The sequence below is a fragment of the Pseudophryne corroboree genome, chromosome 6 (assembly GCF_028390025.1).
Source record: "Pseudophryne corroboree isolate aPseCor3 chromosome 6, aPseCor3.hap2, whole genome shotgun sequence".
NCBI lineage: Eukaryota > Metazoa > Chordata > Amphibia > Anura > Myobatrachidae > Pseudophryne > Pseudophryne corroboree.
In genome coordinates this window covers 746,038,700-746,057,812 of record NC_086449.1, presented here as the reverse complement: position 1 = coordinate 746,057,812, position 19,113 = coordinate 746,038,700, and the positions used below count along the sequence as shown (strand labels likewise).

Genomic DNA, 19,113 nt, shown 5'->3' with positions numbered 1-19,113 from the left:
CTGACTGTTGGAATCCCAACTGCCTGGATCTTGACTGCTACCCTCGCATTTATTGGGACAAAAATTAGTAGAATGGGGACAAGGGAGCGTGGCTTGTGAGGGTCACGGCAGGGCCTAATGTATCCAGATCGTTGAAGGTTCTAACATAATTATAACTAGTGGTTGGGCTGGACCAGGTATCTCTTTAGAACCTAGCAACTAAAAAAACAATCATTGAAATCTACGGATATACAGAAATGGGACCGTTTGTCTGCGTTATCTAGAAAGTTCCAAAAACGGAAGCAAAAAAGAGGATAAGCTGTTGATATCAAAGAAAAGATTGCCTTGTCTAGAATAAAGAATAAAAATTAAAAATTAAAAAGTTGAAAATGGCACGAAAATAGATGCACATTAGTCAGAGATGTATTATACTCTGTTTTTTTGGGAAGTTGTTTTTCCAGCAGTTCACAACCCTCAACTGTTGACCATCTATATAAAGAATTACAGTAGAATGTAGTTTACGCTAAAGGACACGCAGGAGGCTACTGCAACAGTGCGTTCTTGAACAATCTCACATTATTACTCTAGATGTGCTATGACGAAGACTTCAGCTCAGCACAATACACTGCTATTATTCTTGTAGTAGTAGAACTCACGTGTGTCCCTCAGCAACCATACTTAATATGATGAGTGTAGAATTGCTTTAGAATACAAACTTTTTAACTTAAATCCAACTCTTTTTATAAATGTGTGGCACATATTCTAGGTCAGGGCTATCACTTGGAGTGTCCAGCAGGAGATTTGCCACTTTTCATGGTTTTCTACAGGTCATCCACTTGTCTTTATCTGGGTGGCTGGTCTATTCTCTTGGGAAATGTCAAAATATCTGGGATATTCAGGGAAAATAGTCGGGTATGCACTAGGTGGCAATAATCAATTGCTTTGCATGCTACATCTTTCTATGGGCCTAATTCAGACCTGCTCATAGCAGTAAATTTGTTAGCAGATGGGCAAAACCATGTGCACTGCAGGGAGAGCAGATATAACATGTGCAGCAGGGCCGTAACTACGTGTGTGCCAAGTGGGCTTGGCACACAGCGCAGTTGCCCTGAGGGCGCACGGCCAGCGGCATGTAATGAGTCAAATTGACTCATTACATGCCGCCTCTAAGTCTGCGCCGTGCGCCGCGCTGTGGAGGGAGAAGTCTGCAGCCGCACCGGGCAGCGGAGAAGGAGGAGGAGGGAGGGGGAGCAGGGAGCCGCAGCAGCGCTATTTCATTGGTAGTAAGCGCCGCTGCAGCATCCCCCTCTCCTTCTGTATTGGCTGCCCGGCGCTGCTGTGGATGCTGGGATGCGGTTCCTCCATCCCAGCATCCACAGCAGCGCCGGGCAGCCAATACGGAAGGAGAGGGGGATGCTGCAGCGGCGCTTACTACCAATGACATAACGCTGCTGCGGCTCCCTGCTCCCCCTCCCTCCTCCTCCTTCTCACCTGCCTGCACCGAGGGACCTGAACGAGGAGCCTGACTGCCAGCGGGGAGATGGTAAGTATATATCTCTTTCTCTCTCTCTCTATCTCTCTCTCTCTCAGGGAGACACCGTCTGCCGCAATGTGTAAAAAGGGGGCCTGGCTGCCGCAATGTGTAAAAAGGGGGCCTAGCTGCCGCAATGTGTAAAAAGGGGGCCTGGCTGCCGCAATGTGTAAAAAGGGGGCCTGGCTGCTGCAATGTGTAAAAAGGGGGCCTGGCTGCCGCAATGTGTAAAAAGGGGTCCTTGCTGCTGCAATGTGTAAAAAGGGGTCCTGGCTGCCGCAATGTGTAAAAAGGGGGCCTGGCTGCCGCAATGTGTAAAAAGGGGGCCTGGCTGCCGCAATGTGTAAGAAGGGGGACTGGCTGCCGCAATGTGTAAAAAGGGGGACTGGCTGCCGCAATGTGTAAAAAGGGGGCCTGGCTGCCGCAATGTGTAGAAAGGGGGCCTGGCTGCCGCAATGTATAAAAAGGGGGACTGGCTGCCGCAATGTGTATAAAGGGGGACACCGTCTGCCGTAATGTGTAAAAACGGGGACGCTGTCTGCTGTAATGTGTAAAAAAGGGGACGCTGTCTGCCGCAATGTGTAAAAAGGGGGAATGGCTGCCGCAATGTGTTAAAAGGGAGACTGTCTGCTGTAATGTGTAAAAAAGGGGGACGCTGTCTGCTGTAATGTATAAAAGGGGCTCTACCTGGTGTAGTGGCGCTACTGTGCAGCGTAATTTGAATAATGTAGACTACTGTGCACCGTAGTAGGAATTGCTATTATTTTGTGGCCACGCCCCTTCCCAGTGAAGCCACGCCCCTATTCATTTTTCACGCGCCTACGGCGCGCACTGCCCCTATCTTACATGGGGGGGGGGGGGGGGCACCACTGTCGTTTCTTGCACAGAGCGCTAAAATGCCTAGTTACGGCACTGATGTGCAGAGAGAATTAGATTTGGGTGGGTAATATTGTTTCTGTGAAGGGTAAATACTGGCTGCTTTATTTTTACACTGCAATTTAGATTTCGGTTTGAACACACCCCACCCGAGTGTAACTCTCTCTGCACGTTATATTTGCCCCCCCCCCCCCCCACCCCCTGCAGTGCACATGGTTTTGTCTATCTGCTAACAAATTTGCTGCTACGATCAGGTCTGAATTAGGCCCTATGTCAGACGAAGTTTGTAAAGGAAAAAAAGCAACTGTGCACCTGAACAGACCATGTTATATTGCAAGGGGGGCAAATACATGTATTTGTGTTTTGCTTGCAGGGTAAATACTGACAGCTTTAGCCCACAAATGCAGTACAGTATCAGTTTTACACAGCAATTTAGAATAATAGGGCAGATGTATTAACCTGGAGAAGGCATAAAAAAAGTGATAAACCAGTGATAAGTGCTAGGTGATAACGCACCAGCCAATCAACTCCAATATGTGAATTGACAGTTTACTGGCTGGTGAGTTATCACCTTCCACTTATCACTGCTTTATCACTTCTTTATTTCTTCTCCAGGCTTAATACATCTACCCCTCAGTTTGTTTGGACACACCCCTCCCAAATCTAACTAGGGATGGCCATCGGTGGGTTATCCACTGATGGTACAATTGATGGATAACATCAATGGTGTAAAACTATCTGTTAGGGAACCATCAATGGTTTCACCCACCGATGATCATCCCTTCTTTACTATGGAATGGACTGCGGGCCAATCAGTGACTGGGGGCGGGACTTTGTAGGTGTCTGGGGGTGACGCTATGCTCTGCATCCCGACACACTGTATAAAAAAAAACTAGCTGGTTGCTCTTTACCATAGTTGGCAGGAAACCATCTGGTTCTTCCTCATCGACGGCAAACGTATTCAACAACTGCCATAGACCATCAATGATTTTGAATCATTGATGGTCGATTGCCATCCCTAAATCTAACTCTCTGCACATGTTACATCTACACCACCTTGGTTTTACCAAGGTGCAAATTTACCTGCTGTTTTGCTTCGCTCCCAATGCAGAATCAGCCACAACGGGGCAAATTTACTAAGATGGGAGTTCTATTTAAGATGGGATGTTGCCCATAGCAATCAATCAGATTTCAGGTATTGTCTTCTAGATGCTGCTAGATAAATGAGAAGTGGAATCTGATCGGTTGCTATGGGCAACATCCTATCTTAAATAGAACTCCCATCTTAGTAAAATGATCCCAACATGCTTAGTTCAGTTAATTAAAAGAAATAACAAACAAAAACACTCCTTTAACGCTACTGGCCACAAAACGACTATAGAGCATTCACTGTACACTATCTTTCTGAAGAAATTACTTATTTATTGCGACAAAATCAATAAAACACTGACGCTGAACTTTACGGCATTCCTCAAACCCCAAACATAAAATGTGCTCTGTGATCATATCTAATATATTATAAAGAGGACATCAAGCATTCATACAAAATCCCACCGAATAACTCGCTCATCATTCCTGAGGTAAATATGTGAATGCTTTGAGGGATTATAGGTCGAAAACTGAATGCCATGTTCTCAATATTAATGTTCATCCATATCTGATCAAAAGAAACTGTCACCGTTAGGAATTCAGAGTGAATTATTTGAATCATACTTACATGAAAGGAAGAGGATGTGCAGTCAGTAGGCCCAAGTCCTATTTATCAGACGTAGCAGATGCTTAGAAGTCAGTCATATAGCGCTCGTGATTGTTAGCACTGTAAAACAGAATAAGGGCAGAGATAAAGTCTTTTTGTCAGGTGAATAACTAACTACACATATTGGCAATACATTCAGTTGTATGGAGTTTTTTTAGTTAGGCTGCTAAGATAATACTGAAAATGTGTGAGGTAAAACGTGAGCAATTGCAGTTTTTTAAGAAAACCTATCATCTACAGAAGGAGTCTGTTCAGGGCCAGATTAAGAGGAGGGCAATCAGTGAAAGATCAGGGATGACCATCGGTTGGTGAAACCACCTATGCTCATCCATTGCATAATTTGCAACAATCGACGGCTACTTACCATTTCCCCATCGATGGTAAACACACCAGCGGCCATACTTAGTGGAAGCCCTTGGAGGGACATCCCGGACTCCACTGCAAATGCATATCCCAGACAGCACAGACCTTACACAATAATTGTATAGATAAAGCCAGCATAAATAAGAATTTACTTACCGATAATTCTATTTCTCATAGTCCGTAGTGGATGCTGGGAACTCCGTAAGGACCATGGGGAATAGCGGCTCCGCAGGAGACTGGGCACAAAAGTAAAAGCTTTATGACTAGCTGGTGTGCACTGGCTCCTCCCCCTATGACCCTCCTCCAAGCCTCAGTTAGGATACTGTGCCCGGACGAGCGTACATAATAAGGAAGGATCTTGAATCCCGGGAAAGACTCAAACCAGCCACACCAATCACACCGTACAACTTGTGATCTGAACCCAGTTAACAGTATGATAAACGTAGGAGCCTCTGAAAAGATGGCTCACAACAATAAACAACCCGATTTTTGTAACAATAACTATATACAAGTATTGCAGACAATCCGCACTTGGGATGGGCGCCCAGCATCCACTACGGACTATGAGAAATAGAATTATCGGTAAGTAAATTCTTATTTTCTCTGACGTCCTAGTGGATGCTGGGAACTCCGTAAGGACCATGGGGATTATACCAAAGCTCCCAAACGGGCGGGAGAGTGCGGATGACTCTGCAGCACCGAATGAGAGAACTCCAGGTCCTCCTCAGCCAGGGTATCGAATTTGTAAAATTTAGCAAACGTGTTTGCCCCTGACCAAGTAGCTGCTCGGCAAAGTTGTAAAGCCGAGACCCCTCGGGCAGCCGCCCAAGATGAGCCCACCTTCCTTGTGGAATGGGCTTTGACAGATTTTGGCTGTGTCAGGCCTGCCACAGAATGTGCAAGCTGAATCGTACTACAAATCCAACGAGCAATCGTCTGCTTAGAAGCAGGAGCACCCAGCTTGTTGGGTGCATACAGGATAAACAGCGAGTCAGATTTTCTGACTCCAGCCGTCCTGGAAACATATATTTTCAGGGCCCTGACTACGTCCAGCAACTTGGAGTCCTCCAAGTCCCTAGTAGCCGCAGGCACCACAATAGGCTGGTTCATGTGAAACGCTGAAACCACCTTAGGGAGAAATTGAGGGCGAGTCCTCAGTTCTGCCCTGTCTGAATGAAAAATTAGGTAAGGGCTTTTATATGATAAAGCCGCCAATTCTGAGACACGCCTGGCTGAAGCCAGGGCTAACAGCATGACCACTTTCCATGTGAGATATTTTAATTCCACAGTGGTGAGTGGTTCAAACCAATGTGACTTTAGGAGACTCAACACTACATTGAGATCCCAAGGTGCCACTGGAGGCACAAAAGGAGGCTGTATATGCAGTACCCCTTTGACAAACGTCTGAACTTCAGGCACTGAAGCCAGTTCTTTTTGGAAGAATATTGACAGGGCCGAAATTTGAACCTTAATGGACCCTAATTTTAGGCCCATAGATAGTCCTGTTTGCAGGAAATGCAGGAAACGACCCAGTTGAAATTCCTCTGTAGGGGCCTTCTTGGCCTCACACCACGCAACATATTTTCGCCAAATGCGGTGATAATGTTTCGCGGTTACATCCTTCCTGGCCTTGATCAGGGTAGGGATGACTTCATCTGGAATGCCTTTTTCCTTCAGGATCCGGCGTTCAATCTCCATGCCGTCAAACGCAGCCGCGGTAAGTCTTGGAACAGACAAGGTCCCTGCTGGAGCAGGTCCTTTCTTAGAGGTAGAGGCCACGGGTCCTCCGTGAGCATCTCTTGAAGTTCCGGGTACCAAGTCCTCCTTGGCCAATCCGGAGCCACGAGTATAGTTCTTACTCCTCTCCTTCTTATGATTCTCAATACTTTGGGTATGAGAGGCAGAGGAGGGAACACATACACTGACTGGTACACCCACGGTGTTACCAGAGCGTCCACCGCTATCGCCTGAAGGTCCCTTGACCTGGCGCAATATCTGTCTAGTTTCTTGTTGAGACGAGACGCCATCATGTCCACCTTTGGTTTTTCCCAACGGTTTACAATCACGTGGAAGACTTCTGGGTGAAGTCCCCACTCCCCCGGGTGGAGGTCGTGTCTGCTGAGGAAGTCTGCTTCCCAGTTGTCCACTCCCGGAATGAACACCGCTGACAGTGCTGTCACATAATTTTCCGCCCAGCGAAGAATTCTTGCAGCTTCTGCCATTGCCCTCCTGCTTCTTGTGCCGCCCTGTCTGTTTACGTGGGCGACTGCCGTGATGTTGTCCGATTGGATCAATACCGACTGACCCTGAAGCAGAGGCCTTGCTTGACTTAGGGCATTGTAAATTGCCCTTAGTTCCAGGATATTTATGTGAAGAGACATTTCCATGCTTGACCACAAGCCCTGGAAATTTCTTCCCTGTGTGACTGCTCCCCAGCCTCTCAGGCTGGCATCCGTGGTCACCAGAATCCAGTCCTGAATGCCGAATCTGCGGCCCTCTAGAAGATGAGCACTCTGCAACCACCACAGGAGAGACACCCTTGTCCTTGGAGATAGGGTTATCTGCTGATGCATCTGAAGATGCGATCCGGACCATTTGTCCAGCAGATCCCACTGAAAAGTTCTTGCATGGAATCTTCCGAATGGAATCGCTTCGTAAGAAGCCACCATCTTTCCCAGGACCCTTGTGCATTGATGCACTGACACTTGTCCTGGTTTCAGGAGGTTCCTGACTAGCTCGGATAACTCCCTGGCCTTCTCCTCCGGGAGAAACACCTTTTTCTGGACTGTGTCCAGAATCATCCCTAGGAACAGTAGACGTGTTGTTGGAATCAGCTGCGATTTTGGAATATTTAGAATCCACCCGTGCTGACGTAGCACTACCTGAGATAGTGCTACTCCGACCTCTAACTGTTCCCTGGACCTTGCCCTTATCAGGAGATCGTCCAAGTAAGGGATAATTAAGACGCCTTTTCTTCGAAGAAGAATCATCATTTCGGCCATTACCTTGGTAAAGACCCGTGGTGCCGTGGACAATCCAAACGGCAGCGTCTGAAACTGATAATGACAGTTTTGTACCACAAACCTGAGGTACCCTTGGTGAGAAGGGTAGATTGGGACATGGAGATAAGCATCTTTGATGTCCAGAGACACCATATAGTCCCCTTCTTCCAGGTTCGCTATCACTGCTCTGAGTGACTCCATCTTGAATTTGAACCTTTTTATGTAAGTGTTCAATGATTTCAGATTTAAAATCGGTCTCACCGAGCCGTTCGGCTTCGGTACCACCAACAGCGTGGAGTAATACCCCTTTCCCTGTTGTAGGAGGGGTACCTTGATTATCACCTGCTGGGAATACAGCTTGTGAATAGCTTCCAATACTGCCTCCCTGTCGGAGGGAGACGTTGGTAGAGCAGACTTCAGGAACCGGCGAGGGGGAGACGTCTCGAATTCCAATTTGTACCCCTGTGATACTACCTGCAGGATCCAGGGGTCCACTTGCGAGTGAGCCCACTGCGCGTTGAAATTTTTGAGACGGGCCCCCACCGTGCCTGAGTCCGCTTGTAAAGCCACAGCGTCATGCTGAGGACTTGGCAGAAGCGGGGGAGGGCTTCTGATCCTGGGAAGAGGCTGCCTGCTGCAGTCTTTTTCCCCTACCTCTGCCCCGGGGCAGAAATGAGTGGCCTTTTGCCCGCTTGCCCTTATGGGGACGAAAGGACTGAGTTTGAAAAGACGGTGTCTTTTTCTGCTGAGAGGTGACCTGGGGTAAAAAGGTGGATTTCCCAGCCGTCGCCGTGGCCACCAGGTCCGATAGACCGACCCCAAATAACTCCTCCCCTTTATACGGCAAAACTTCCATATGCCGTTTGGAATCCGCATCACCTGACCACTGTCGTGTCCATAAACTTCTTCTGGCAGAAATGGACAGCGCACTTACTCTTGATGCCAGGGTGCAAATATCCCTCTGTGCATCTCGCATATATAGTAATGCATCCTTTAAATGCTCTATAGTCAATAATATACTGTCCCTATCCAGAGTATTAATATTTTCAGTCAGGGAATCCGACCAAGCCACTCCAGCGCTGCACATCCAGGCTGAGGCGATTGCTGGTCGTAGTATAACACCAGTATGTGTGTATATACCCTTTAGGATATTTTCCAGCTTTCTATCAGCTGGTTCCTTGAGGGCGGCCGTATCAGGAGACGGCAACGCCACTTGTTTTGATAAGCGTGTGAGCGCCTTATCTACCCTAGGGGGTGTTTCCCAACGCGCCCTAACCTCTGGCGGGAAAGGGTATAATGCCAATAATTTATTAGAAATCAGCAGTTTTTTATCGGGGGAAACCCACGCTTTGTCACACACCTCATTTAATTCATCTGATTCAGGAAAAACTATGGGTAGTTTTTTCACACCCCACATAATACCCCTCTTTGTGGTACTTGTAGTATCAGAAATGTTCAAAGCCTCCTTCATTGCCGTGATCATGTAACGTGTGGCCCTACTGGACATTACGTTTGTCTCGTCACCGTCGACGCTGGAGTCAGTATCCGTGTCTGTGTCGACCATCTGAGGTAACGGGCGCTTTAGAGCCCCTGACGGTGTTTGAGACGCCTGGACAGGCACTAACTGATTTGCCGGCTGTCTCATGTCGTCAACAGTTTTTTGCAAAGTGCTGACACTGTCACGTAATTCCTTCCATACGACCATCCAGTCAGGTGTCGACTCCCTAGGGGGAGACATCACTATTACAGGCAATTGCTCCGCCTCCACATCATTTTCCTCCTCATACATGTCGACACAATCGTACCGACACACAGCACACACACAGGGAATGCTCCGATAGAGGACAGGACCCCACGAGCCCTTTGGGGAGACAGAGGGAGAGTTTGCCAGCACACACCAGAGCGCTATATATATACAGGGATAACCTTATATAAGTGTTTCTCCCTTCTATAGCTGCTGTATTTGTATTATCTGCCAATTAGTGCCCCCCCTCTCTTGTTTTACCCTGATTCTGTAGCAGGACTGCAGGGGAGAGTCAGGGAGCCGTCCTTCCAGCGGAGCTGTGAGGGAAAATGGCGCTTGTGTGCTGAGGAGATAGGCTCCGCCCCCTTTTCGGCGGCCTTTTCTCCCGCTTTTTTTAGGAAAACTGGCAGGGGTTAAATGCATCCATATAGCCCAGGAGCTATATGTGATGCATTTCTTTAGCCATATAAGGTTTAAAACGTGTTTTATTGCGTCTCAGGGCGCTCCCCCCAGCGCCCTGCACCCTCAGTGACCGGAGTGTGAAGTGTGCTGAGAGCAATGGCGCACAGCTGCAGTGCTGTGCGCTACCTTATTGAAGACAGGAACGTCTTCTGCCGCCGATTTTTCCGGACCTCTTCGCTCTTCTGGCTCTGTAAGGGGGCCGGCGGCGCGGCTCCGGGACCCATCCAAGCTGAGCCTGTGATCGTCCCTCTGGAGCTAATGTCCAGTAGCCAAGAAGCCCAATCCACTCTGCACTCAGGTGAGTTCGCTTCTTCTCCCCTTAGTCCCACGATGCAGTGAGCCTGTTGCCAGCAGGTCTCACTGAAAATAAAAAATAAGAATTTACTTACCGATAATTCTATTTCTCGGAGTCCGTAGTGGATGCTGGGGTTCCTGAAAGGACCATGGGGAATAGCGGCTCCGCAGGAGACAGGGCACAAAAAAGTAAAGCTTTACTAGGTCAGGTGGTGTGCACTGGCTCCTCCCCCTATGACCCTCCTCCAGACTCCAGTTAGGTACTGTGCCCGGACGAGCATACACAATAAGGGAGGCATTTTGAATCCCGGGTAAGACTCATACCAGCCACACCAATCACACCGTACAACTTGTGATCTAAACCCAGTTAACAGTATGACAACAGAAAGGGCCTCTTAAAGATGGCTCCTTAACAATAACCCGAATTAGTTAACAATAACTATGTACAAGTATTGCAGATAATCCGCACTTGGGATGGGCGCCCAGCATCCACTACGGACTCCGAGAAATAGAATTATCGGTAAGTAAATTCTTATTTTCTCTATCGTCCTAAGTGGATGCTGGGGTTCCTGAAAGGACCATGGGGATTATACCAAAGCTCCCAAACGGGCGGGAGAGTGCGGATGACTCTGCAGCACCGAATGAGAGAACTCCAGGTCCTCCTTTGCCAGGGTATCAAATTTGTAAAATTTTACAAACGTGTTCTCCCCCGACCACGTAGCTGCTCGGCAGAGTTGTAATGCCGAGACCCCTCGGGCAGCCGCCCAAGATGAGCCCACCTTCCTTGTGGAGTGGGCTTTTACAGTTTTAGGCTGTGGCAGGCCTGCCACAGAATGTGCAAGTTGAATTGTGTTACAAATCCAACGAGCAATCGACTGCTTAGAAGCAGGTGCGCCCAACTTGTTGGGTGCATACAATATAAACAGCGAGTCAGATTTTCTGACTCCAGCCGTCCTTGCAATGTATATTTTTAAGGCTCTGACAACGTCCAACAACTTGGAGTCCTCCAAGTCGCTAGTGGCCGCAGGCACCACAATAGGTTGGTTCAGATGAAATGCTGATACCACTTTAGGGAGAAAATGCGGACGAGTCCGCAGTTCTGCCCTATCCGAATGGAAGATTAGATAAGGACTTTTATAAGATAAAGCCGCCAATTCAGATACTCTCCTGGCAGAGGCCAGGGCTAGTAACATAGTCACTTTCAATGTGAGATATTTCAAATCCACCTTTTTCAATGGTTCAAACCAATGGGATTTGAGGAAATCTAAAACTACATTTAGATCCCACGGTGCCACCGGAGGCACCACAGGAGGCTGTATATGCAGTACTCCCTTGACAAAAGTCTGGACCTCAGGGACAGAGGCCAATTCTTTTTGGAAGAATATTGACAGGGCCGAAATTTGAACCTTAATGGATCCCAATTTGAGACCCATAGATAATCCTGATTGCAGGAAATGTAGGAAACGACCCAGTTGGAATTCCTCCGTCGGAACCCTCCGATCCTCGCACCACGCTACATATTTTCGCCAAATGCGGTGATAATGTTTCACGGTGACTTCCTTCCGTGCCTTAATCAAGGTAGGAATGACTTCTTCTGGAATGCCTTTCCCTTTTAGGATCTGGCGTTCAACCGCCATGCCGTCAAACGCAGCCGCGGTAAGTCTTGAAAAAGACAGGGACCCTGCTGTAGCAGGTCCCTTCTCAGAGGTAGAGGCCACGGTTCGTCCGTGAGCATCTCTTGAAGTTCCGGATACCAAGTCCTTCTCGGCCAATCCGGAACCACTAGTATTGTTCTTACTCTTCTTTGCCGTATGATCTTCAATACCTTTGGTATGAGCGGCAGAGGAGGAAACACATACACTGACTGGTACACCCAAGGAGTTACCAGTGCGTCCACAGCTATTGCCTGTGGATCTCTTGACCTGGCGCAATATTTGTCCAGTTTCTTGTTGAGGCGAGACGCCATCATGTCTACAATTGGTCTTTCCCAACGGTCTATTAACATGTTGAAGACTTCTGGATGTAGACCCCACTCTCCCGGATGAAGATCGTGTCTGCTGAGGAAGTCTGCTTCCCAGTTGTCCACGCCCGGGATGAACACTGCTGACAGTGCTATCACGTGATTCTCCGCCCAGCGAAGAATCTTGGCAGCTTCTGCCATTGCACTCCTGCTTCTTGTGCCGCCCTGCCTGTTTACATGGGCGACCGCCGTGATGTTGTCCGACTGAATCAACACCGGCTTTCCTTGCAGGAGAAGTTCCGCCTGGCTTAGAGCATTGTAGATTGCTCTTAGTTCCAGAATGTTTATGTGAAGAGACTTTTCCAGACTCGTCCATACTCCCTGGAAGTTTCTTCCTTGTGTGACTGCTCCCCAGCCTCTCAGGCTGGCGTCCGTGGTCACCAGGATCCAATCCTGAATGCCGAATCTGCGGCCTTCTAATAGGTGAGCCTTCTGCAACCACCACAGAAGTGACACCCTTGTCTTTGGTGACAGGGTTATTCGCAGGTGCATCTGCAGATGCGACCCTGACCATTTGTCCAACAGATCCCTTTGGAATATTCTTGCATGGAATCTGCCGAATGGAATTGCTTCGTAAGAAGCCACCATTTTTCCCAGGACTCTTGTGCATTGATGTACTGACACTTTTCCTGGTTTTAGGAGGTTCCTGACCAGATCGGATAACTCCTTGGCTTTTTCCTCTGGAAGGAAAACCTTTTTCTGAACCGTGTCCAGAATCATTCCTAGGAACAGCAGACGAGTTGTCGGGATTAAATGGGATTTTGGAATATTCAGAATCCACCCGTGTTGTCTTAGCACCTCTTGAGATAGTGCTAAAGCTGTCTCCAGCTGTTCTCTGGACCTTGCCCTTATTAGGAGATCGTCCAAGTATGGGATAACTAATACGCCTTTTCTTCGAAGAAGAATCATCATCTCGGCCATTACCTTGGTAAAGACCCGAGGCGCCGTGGACAATCCGAACGGCAGCGTCTGAAACTGATAGTGACAGTTTTGAACAATGAACCTGAGGTACCCTTGGTGTGCGGGGTAAATCGGAACGTGTAGATACGCATCCTTGATGTCCAAGGATACCATAAAGTCCCCTTCTTCCAGGTTCGCTATCACTGCTCTGAGTGACTCCATCTTGAACTTGAACTTTTTTATGTAGAGGTTCAAGGACTTCAGATTTAGAATAGGCCTTACCGAGCCATCCGGCTTCGGTACCACAATAGAGTGGAATAATACCCCTTTCCTTGTTGTAATAGGGGTACTTTGACTATCACCTGCTGAGCGTACAGCTTGTGAATGGCTTCCAACACCCTCTCCCTTTCGGAAGAGACGGTTGGTAAGGCAGACTTCAGGAAACGATGAGGAGGATCCGTCTCTAATTCCAACCTGTACCCCTGAGATATTATCTGCAGGATCCAGGGGTCTACCTGCGAGTGAGCCCACTGCGCGCTGTAATTTTTGAGACGGCCCCCCACTGTCCCCGAGTCCGCTTGAGAGGCCCCAGCGTCATGCTGAGGTTTTTGCAGGAGCCGGGGAGGGCTTCTGTTCCTGGGAAGGAGCTGCCTGTTGGTGTCTCTTCCCTCTTCCTCTGCCTCGTGGCAGGTACGACAAGCCCTTTGCTCTCTTATTTTTGTAGGAGCGAAAAGGCTGCGGTTGAAAGGTCGGTGCCTTTCTCTGTTGGGGAGTGACTTGAGGTAAAAAAGTGGATTTCCCGGCAGTAGCCGTGGCCACCAAGTCTGATAGACCAACTCCAAATAACTCCTCCCCTTTATACGGCAAAACCTCCATGTGACGTTTTGAATCCGCATCGCCTGTCCACTGTCGTGTCCATAAGGCTCTTCTGGCTGAAATGGACATAGCACTCACCCGAGATGCCAGTGTGCAAATATCCCTCTGTGCATCACGCATATAGATAAATGCATCCTTTATTTGTTCTAACGACAGTAAAACATTGTCCCTATCTAGGGTATCAATATTTTCAATCAGGGATTCTGACCAAACTACTCCAGCACTGCACATCCAGGCAGTTGCTATAGCTGGTCGTAGTATAACACCTGCATGTGTGTATATATTCTTTTGAATAACTTCCATCTTTCTATCTGATGGATCCTTAAGTGCGGCCGTCTCAGGAGAGGGTAACGCCACTTGTTTGGATAAGCGTGTGAGCGCCTTGTCCACCTTAGGGGGTGTTTCCCAGCGCGCCCTAACCTCTGGCGGGAAAGGGTATAATGCCAATAACTTTTTTGAAATTATCAACTTTTTATCAGGAGCAACCCACGCTTCATCACACACGTCATTTAATTCTTCTGATTCAGGAAAAACTGTTTGTAGTTTTTTCACACCATACATAATACCCTGTTTTACGGTATCTGTAGTATCAGCTAAATGTAACGTCTCCTTCATTGCCAAAATCATATAACGTGTGGCCCTACTGGAAAATACGTTTGAATTTCTACCGTCGTCACTGGAATCAGTGCCCGTGTCTGGGTCTGTGTCGACCGACTGAGGCAAAGGGCGTTTTACAGCCCCTGACGGTGTTTGAGGCGCCTGGACAGGCATTAATTGATTGTCCGGCCGCCTCATGTCCTCAACTGACTGTTTAAGGGAAGATAAACCATCACGTAATTCCACAAATAAAGGCATCCATTCTGGTGTCGACCCCCTGGGGGGTGACATCTGCATATTTGGCAATTGCTCCGCCTCCACACCAATATCGTCCTCATACATGTCGACACCACGTACCGACACACACCGCAAACTCACAGGGAATGCTCTAATGAAGACAGGACCCACTAGCCCTTTTGGGGAGACAGAGGGAGAGTCTGCCAGCACACACCACAAAGCGCTATATATACAAGGGATATCCTTATATTAAGTGCTCCCTTATAGCTGCTTTAATATATATATATATATAGCCATTAATGTGCCCCCCCTCTCTGTTTTACCCTGTTTCTGTAGTGCAGTGCAGGGGAGAGACCTGGGAGCCGTTCTGACCAGCGGAGCTGTGACAGAAAATGGCGCCGTGTGCTGAGGAGATAGGCCCCGCCCCTTTTTCGGCGGGTTCTTCTCCCGCTATTTTTCCAGTCAGGCAGGGGTTAAATATCTCCATATAGCCCCTATGGGCTATATGTGAGGTATTTTTAGCCTTGTATAAGGTTTATATTTGCCTCTCAGAGCGCCCCCCCCCAGCGCTCTGCACCCTCAGTGACTGCCCAGTGAAGTGTGCTGAGAGGAAAATGGCGCACAGCTGCAGTGCTGTGCGCTACCTTATGAAGACTGAGGAGTCTTCAGCCGCCGGTTTCCGGACCTCTTCACGCTTCAGCATCTGCAAGGGGGTCGGCGGCGCGGCTCCGGGACCGGACTCCACGGCTGGGCCTGTGTTCGATCCCTCTGGAGCTAATGGTGTCCAGTAGCCAAGCAGCAAATCCACTCTGCATGCAGGTGAGTTTACTACTTTCCCCCTAAGTCCCACGTTGCAGTGATCCTGTTGCCAGCAGGACTCACTGTAAAGAAAAAAACCTAAACTAAACTTTCTCTAAGCAGCTCTTTAAGAGAGCCACCTAGATTGCACCCTTCTCGTTCGGGCACAAAATCTAACTGGAGTCTGGAGGAGGGTCATAGGGGGAGGAGCCAGTGCACACCACCTGACCTAGTAAAGCTTTACTTTTTTGTGCCCTGTCTCCTGCGGAGCCGCTATTCCCCATGGTCCTTTCAGGAACCCCAGCATCCACTTAGGACGATAGAGAAAAACCTATTTAAACTTTTACTCTAAGCAGCTCAGGAGAGCTACCTAGCATGCACCCTTCTCGGCCGGGCACAAAAATCTAACTGGGGCTTGGAGGAGGGTCATAGGGGGAGGAGCCAGTGCACACCAGCTAGTCATAAAGCTTTTACTTTTGTGCCCAGTCTCCTGCGGAGCCGCTATTCCCCATGGTCCTTACGGAGTTCCCAGCATCCACTAGGACGTCAGAGAAATAACACATAACAGGGAACCACTTTTCACGACAATGCCGACTACAATTTAAATGGGATCCAGTGCATCATGGCTAATGATCCTGAATTAACTCATACCCCTTTCACACCGCACAAATAACCCGGTATCGACCCGGTATTTTGCCGGGTCGACGTAAGTCGCTGTGTGGTGTGAAAGGGGTCAGTCCAGAATTCTCGGGTCGTCTGACCCGGTAATTCAACCCGGGTTATAAGAAGGGTTATTGCCGGGTAATTACCGGGTCAGGCGCAGTGCAACCCGGTACCTGTTCACTGCATAGGGAGAGGCAGCGTGGAGGAGCCCCCGGATGGCAACTCGACCCGGCAAATTGCCGGGCCGGGATTGCGGTGTGTAGGGTCCAATGCCGGGTCCCACCCAGGAAGGACCCGTTTCCAGTTCCTGGGTGGGACCCGGCATTGCGATCTGAAAGCGGTATCAGTGATACTACTGACTCTAGTAAATTGGGTTCACTACGATATGCCGGCGGTCGGGCTCCCGGCGACCAGCATACCGGCGCCGGGAGCCCGACCGCCAGCTTACCGACAGTGTGGCGAGCGCAAATGAGCCCCTTGCGGGCTCGCTGAGCACGCCACGCTACGGGCACGGTGGCGCGCTACGTGCGCCACACTATTTTATTCTCCCTCCAGGGGGGTCGTGGACCCCCGCGAGGGAACGAGGGAGAATAAGTGTCGGTATGCCGGCTGTCGGGCTCCCGGCGCCGGTATGCTGGTCGCTGGGAGCCCGACCGCCGGCATACTGAAGACCACCCAGTAAATTGATAGGCAGCATTCTCAAGAATGTTGGTTTAGTGCAGTCGTGCCAGAGCAGAGAGTTCCGCTGTCAACGTGCCAAATTTCGGAGACCACAAATAGGTAGTTTACAGTGGAATGTACTTGCAATCTTACAACAATCAAGCGGGTCAAAAAATTATTTATGGGTACGCTCTTGGTGTCACACCAACAGCAACCCTGGTTTAGTGCATAATAATCTTAAACATAAACACAAATTGTGTGGAAAAACTAACAGCTATAGATATAAAGTTTCACAGCCCCCAAAAAAGAAATTATGTACAGTAAGACTTTAGAAAATGTTCACGGGTAACAGAATTTCCCTTCCCATCAGAGCAAGAGGGAGTAATGTAATGGTGGAACCATCAGGTCTCAGAAGAGACATGATGCTTCTTGTAATTTCGTGATTTCCAACAGAAAGGCTACAAAAAAACAAAAACAAACAATCCCGTTTATCAGAAGACTAAACATACTGTATTTTACTTGTAAACTTGCCAGCTCATATTTTTTTTCCTTAGGAGCTATTATCACATTGTCTGCCTCTGCCAAAACCAACAAATTAGGGACGTATTTGAGACCTTGAAGTGTATTAAACCATGGAAAGGAAGCTAAGGATACAATGAGCAGCATTTACCATGTTACAAAAGCTCTCACAGACAAGTATACTATTTGAATTCCGGAATGTAAATGTGAGTCATTAAACTGTTTTAATATTTACCATTAAAAAAGCACATTCTAATTGTTTTACCCTTAAATGGTCTTAAAGCAGAAATGTCATCGCTAATTCCCTATTGACCATGTCATGTGACCTTTTCAATACAGGAAATTCATCTAGTTTCTGCCCACCTCAGCACTGTCCAGGATCCGGGAGAGTGAGAGCCAACAATTCCTAAATAGGGGTTACCCAAACAGTGCTTTAAAAATGTCTACAACAGTAAATAGGCAGTTACAACTGCAGAAACATATGTATGTCAAATGTAACCTCTATATGAAACATATCGCATGTCCATTATTCTGTATATTGTTTTTTAATACTGTACATCTTTATAAGCAAATCCAAAAATTTACAAAAGAGAGATAAGCCAGTATGCATTCATAATAATTATTATTCCACTAGTTACCAGCTCGTTAAAATGATGGAACAACATCGCAGTAATGTCAGCTTCTGTGCGCACCCGAATGGAGAAACACTTGAATTGCTCCATTGGGCGCCATCTAGTGGCCGCCGGCGCACAAAACACTTGTATTCCCCCCATAGAGGTGAGGAGAAGCGTTAGCTTTTTATTATATAGGATAGCAGGAGACAGATATAGGAGTGTGGCCTGGACAGACTTTTTTTGATGGCTCAATAAGCCAAACAGAAAACACAGACTACTATTTTATTTTATTTTTTGTTTTGTACATACATTTTCTTTATCCCTGAGCTATTTTGGTATATTTATATCTTTATGAGTTAATGTAATCCATGGAGAGTTCAGACAACAAATGGGTGACTTTTAATATGTTATAGAAAACAAGATAAAGAGCACTGAATGAGTATAACAATACTAAATAGCACTGCGCCATATTCACAAACAGAATGTGTATTTAATCAGAATTGGATGGTAGTGTGGTACAGAATAACACTACCGAGATAAAAGAGACATCTTTTGCCACAAAACTCAGCTTTAGTATTGAAACATTGTGTTAAGTGTGGAATAAATATGTCAGGCCAACCAGGGAAAACCAGTGAATAGTTGGCAGTATATTACCAGTCCATGGAATAGTCAGTCCATAAAGTCCTTTTAGCAAGAGATCCCTGAAGTATCATTAGCTGTTGGTGTTCCTTAGCTGGGCTGAATTAGGTAGTACTTGTACTGGATCGGATGGATGTCGAAGTGGTGGATTTTTCCTATGGGCTGCAGTATGCCCAGCAAAATCTTCTACCTCAGTGAATCAGCCTGCACTGGCTACACTGTGACTGTCAGTTACCCCCATTGGAAGTGCTACTTGCCAGTCACAGGTAGTCCTATTGGGAGGTGTTTTTTCCCTTTGGGACTGCCAGTACAGGCTGCGATTCACAAAGAGCTGCTTCCTGTGTGAAGCCACTCCCTGCCTTTCAGGCAGCCCTAGCCGGCTTCTATGGGCTGCAGCCGATGCAGTCCATAGAAGCCGGTGTTTTGGGAAGTCATACCACCTCTTATATGCATGTGACAGTCCCAACGTTTCCCAGATCCACTGCCCAGGACTATGCTGGCTGGGGCTCTCCTCTACTCCTACTTCAGGCAGCATGGCAGCGGGAGCCCCCCTCCTCCAAAGAGGTAGCACCTGCCACTGGAT

General features: G+C 47.9%; 1 protein-coding gene across 7 annotated transcripts in view; it reads right to left on the bottom strand.

The window, feature by feature from the left end:
- Positions 1-19,113, bottom strand: part of CALD1 (caldesmon 1) — a 267,520-nt gene that overhangs the window by 166,468 nt on the left and 81,939 nt on the right. For 6 of the 7 annotated variants that reach the window (XM_063928507.1, XM_063928506.1, XM_063928510.1 and 3 more), the window contains one exon: positions 4,104-4,202. The exons of the other annotated variant lie outside the window; for it this stretch is intronic. The gene's annotated coding sequence lies outside the window, so the exon portion shown is untranslated. The remainder of the gene's footprint in view (positions 1-4,103; positions 4,203-19,113) is intronic. 7 annotated transcript variants of the gene reach the window in all.